Source organism: Chinchilla lanigera, unplaced genomic scaffold, assembly GCF_000276665.1.
Source record: "Chinchilla lanigera isolate Chin_1 unplaced genomic scaffold, ChiLan1.0 scaffold00040, whole genome shotgun sequence".
In the NCBI taxonomy this organism is placed as follows: domain Eukaryota; kingdom Metazoa; phylum Chordata; class Mammalia; order Rodentia; family Chinchillidae; genus Chinchilla; species Chinchilla lanigera.
Window position 1 is genome coordinate 5,522,947 of NW_004955441.1, and position 4,580 is coordinate 5,527,526.

Consider the following 4,580-nt stretch of genomic DNA (forward strand, 5'->3'; position numbering starts at 1 on the left):
AAAAAATAAAAATAAAAAAAAAAAACATGCGCAAAAGCCTTTAGGGTACACTTTGTGGAAAGAAATGGGAAAGCCAGATAAGCAGCCAAAGGAGTATAGGATTGGCTTGTTTGAATAACGTCTGCAGGCTCTGAGATACAGGGGTGGCTCTTAGTTGTCTGGTTCCTGGCTCTGGGACAGGCAAGCAAGAAAATATTGCCTCCTGCAGTGTGAGAACTGGAGAATGAGAGAGTAGAGGTATGGACTCAGCGTTGTTTGGTTTGTGCATCAGAGAGGCAGGCTCCAAGGCAAAGGTAGAAACTAGCTAGCCCGGGGAAGGTCAGTCTTTTCCAGGTCAGTGAAATTCCAGGCCTCCAGAGCATGAAAAATAGGAAATTTTCAGATATAGTTTAAAGCATAGTGTGAGCCTCAGTGTGGTCCCGTGTGGATTCAGGCCTATTTGAGCACTTTAGGTAGATTGGGACTCCAGCATCCCATCTCTGGACTCTGTTCATATGTAAGAATACAAGAAAATGGCCAAAACCAAGAGGTGGCTGTAAGACTTTCTCGGACTAGGAGAAACTGTTGGAACATTCCTTTTTAAGGAATACAGGGGCAGAGGGCAACATGTGCCCTAGAATAGGAGGTGTCAAAGCCCAAGCAACCCTGTTCCACGGCTAGTCCCCTATTCTCCCATCCAAAGTGGAACAGCCCAGAAACCTGAGCACTCACCTGGTTCTCAAACCAGAGCCATGCCGTCCACTCAGAAATACATGAGGAGGGTGTCATTTTAATGATAATCATAAGGAAATCAAATCTGAAGCCAGGCATGGCAGTTTAGGACAGTAATCCCAGCGTTCTGGGAGGCTGGAGCAAGAGATGGCAAGTTGAAGCCCAGCCTGGGCAACATGGTAACCTAATGAGACCCTGTTTAAAAAAAAAAAAATTAAAAAGCAGTGATGTAGCTCTGTGTGAAGTCCCCAGGACTGCCATTCCCAGCCCAACCAAATATCTACTTAATCATCTAAATGATCACATCGTAAGAAAATACTGCTACATGATTTCAGTGCTAGCATTTACAATTTTGTTTTCCATTCAAATTTGCATCAACAGAGGACAATAACATGGTACACTCTTTGAAGGAAGTTTTTGCTGGGGGTGGGAAACAAAAAGAGGAGGTGGGAAAATTGAGCTTGCCCATATGCATAATGATAAAGTCCTATAGCCCCAGCACTGAGCTGTGTACAGTGTTCTCAGGAAGGTAGTGAGTAGCTGTGTATCCCAGGCCACCTCTTTGTTCATAGCGTCTTGCAGTAAGTGAGGAGGAAATGCCCAGTGGAAAATGTACTGCTTCTGATTCGCACCATTGTAAGCTGTATTACATTCCCATGCAATGCAGGTTTCAAAAATTCCATAGTATCACCTCAGTTTTGAATACACAAGGCAGCTTTGTATGGTTATTAAGTGGGTAGATTCCCCACATTAGGATCTCACTGGGAGACTTTTTTCATTAATTTTTAGGTCCACTTATTCTAAACTAGGAAACAAAGCTTTGAAGTTTTGTAACTGTTGATAGTATACTTGTCCTAATAGGTACTCTCACTACACAGCCCTTGAAGGTCAAAATTCTGGAAGGAGATGAAGAGAAGGAGCGAACAAGAGGGTAAAGAGGGAAAGAGGATGAAAAAAGGAATTAAGATGTGTAATGTGTGTGAATCTACCCCCCCACAAAGAACATAAACATCATGTACTACACACATGCACCAGCGAATCAAATAAGCCCTAAACATTCTGGAACAGAATTAAATGTAGAACTGGAACTGAACAAATTAATTTCTGCTCTTAAACCACATTTTGGTCATTTAGTTTCACCAAAGAGCATCACTGGTGACAACAGCTACTGATATTGTTAATTAGAGTGCTTTTATAATTTTATTCATATTAATTTCTATGATTTTGTAAGAACTGTAAGGACAAGGACTTTTAACCTAGATTTATATTTTCATATATTTAAATAATACTTCCATGAAATCTAACACCAAGAATGCATGTTATCTTTTTTATAAAAATTCTATGTGTTTTTTGAGAAATGGTTGATTAGAAAAGGAAGCATCACATCTTCTACCACATATGGAGTTGTCCTTTAGCTATTATTGACAGTGTAAATTATTTCAACACAACTGAGCTTGAACCTATAATTAAGTGCCCTTTAAAATCTACACTACTAAAGTACAAGCCTCTTTCACTCTCAAATGACATAGCTTTCCTCCCTCTGGGCACCCCTGGAGGCATATTGACACATCTTTGTCTTTGCCCCCTGTACCCCCTCCCAACCACATGCTTTTCCAGAGCGCTGCTGATCAGATCTATCTGACCTATCGTGAGTGCTGGCCTATTTTCCAAATGTCCAAAGCACAGTTAAGAGGAAGGCCTGGAGCTTGACTGAAAGCGCAAGGACAGTCCAGTAATCATGAAGAATAACATGGTGAATAAATACCCAGAGGGTGGTATTTGAAGCTCCCTTCTTTTTCCCGACCTCTGGCTTCCCACCTTGCTTTGTCCCCAGAAGTTTGGCCTTTCCTCTCCAAGTATCTCCAGGCTTCTGTATTCCTGGTGTCCTGCACCTTCCTAGCACAGAATGACCTACAGTAGAGACGTCCATTGCTTTGAAGGGAAACTCCCATCACCATCGCTACCAAGAGGATGAGCTCAGTCCTCCAAATGCTGCGACATCCAATGCTTTGTGTGTTATCTCAGCCAAGCAGCTTCTTAATATGCCCATATTAAGGTACATGAAAGTTTCTGTAATTCTGTAAGGATAAAGTCATTCTAAAAAATACATTCCATTTATATTACAAAACAGAACTTAGTAAGATGGGTTGCAGCATCTACATCCGGATTTATGATAACTTCACGTCTCTCCAAGACAAATATGAGCACATGTTTTATATTTACGTAACCAGAGAGCCCTTTCTGGTTCTTTTTCCCCAAATATAGAAATTCTGTTACAGAGGTGGATTGCCATCACATTTTAAATTGCTAAATAATACCAATAATAATGTGGAAAACAAAGATTTTTTTTAAATAAAAGGAAGCAAAAAAGAGAATCAGATATTCAAAACCTAGGGTTATTATGAGCGTTTATGTGTAAAAATGCTTAAAATGTTACCGAGCATGTAACAAGTACTCAGTAAATATAAACTGTATTGGTGACACTATGATGACGATGAAGGTAATGGTGGTGGTGGCGGCAGTGGTGATGACTGGCATTTGTGTATCCTGTAGGAGGTAAAAAAGTAACAGCAACACGAAGCCAGAAGGGGCCTCCATCTGATCACCATCACTGATAAGAAACACTGAAAATTGGACACCGGCTCCCCTTTCCCTGTGACTTGCCACGGTCCTGAACATGACCTCATGAAGCTGTCGCTGAGCCACCGGACTCTTCCTGACCTTCAGTCTTGTCTTGTTGCCATATGACTCTTTGTGATTCTTTGTGCAGGACCAGCAGGGCGGAGCAGTATCAAGCTCAACGTGAGAAGAGGAGTCTGAGTAGGCTGTTGGGCAGGGAATCTTCAGAGAACAGTACGTAAAAAGGACTGGGAGGTTAGGGTATCAGAGGGGGATGGTCTTCAGATCATAAGGTGGACAGCTAAGAATTTCCCCCTGAACTCTTAGCAATAAAGTCTTCTTGCCTATAGCAAACTCCCTGACTCTCTGGGGCGGGCTGGTGGCTGCACCTCGGAGAGTCTGACCTTGGCTCTTTCTTCAGAGGACTGTGAAGCTACCAAACCTCTTATCCATCTCTTTGGAAGTTCCTAGTGGGAAGTGTAGATAAGATTTCTGAACCTTGATGTGAGTCCTTCCTGCTTCTCTACTTCCCACTCCTATGTCTAAGAATCTTCTCTGCTGTCAGTCTCAGAAATGGGAAGTGGACTTCCAAATCAGAGCCCCTTTGTGGCTCTAAATATGTCATAGCCCAGTGGGCAAAAAGATATTTGTGGCAGGTTCATTAAAAGAGCTACTTATTCAGTCAACAATATTTCATTAAGGAAGTTAGCAGTGATGAACATCATAGGGGTCCCCAAAAGAGCAACCTTAAACAATCCTAAATTATGTCATTGTATTAATTTATAATTATGAAAACAAAATATTATGGCCAAGAATGCTTTGACACTTTAAAGTAAAAGATGCTATATGAACATTCTTGAGACCTTACAAATGTACACTTTCTGTTGAAGAATACAAATTAAATTTAATGTCAGAGAAATTGGACGTTGCTATAGTACATATTTTTTTCTGGAGCTAGGGCTGACTTTTTCTGAGATGTACAACCTAGTTGTTGCCAGTTGGTAGAGGAGCCAGTTCTTATTGCAGGAAACTCTCTTCAAGATCTATTAGAAATCTTGAGACCCAGATTGAAATGCTCATTTTCAACATAACAAAATATATGTTCTTGTCTGTTTTTAAAAATGAATTCATGCATTTATCATGGTTTCATAATTATCATTTATAATGCATTATTAAAATGAATTTAATCATTCAACTTACTGCTTTCTTTTTTCCCTAATTTTTTTTTTTTTTTTTTTTTGGTCTTTTTG

General features: G+C 40.5%; 1 long non-coding RNA gene across 1 annotated transcript in view; it reads right to left on the minus strand.

The window, feature by feature from the left end:
- Positions 1-1,720: 1,720 nt before the first annotated feature.
- The window catches only part of LOC102007596, an 89,368-nt gene continuing 86,508 nt past the window's right edge, over positions 1,721-4,580 (minus strand). The window contains exon 7 of the long non-coding RNA XR_262050.2: positions 1,721-2,789. This is a non-coding gene — a long non-coding RNA (uncharacterized LOC102007596). The remainder of the gene's footprint in view (positions 2,790-4,580) is intronic.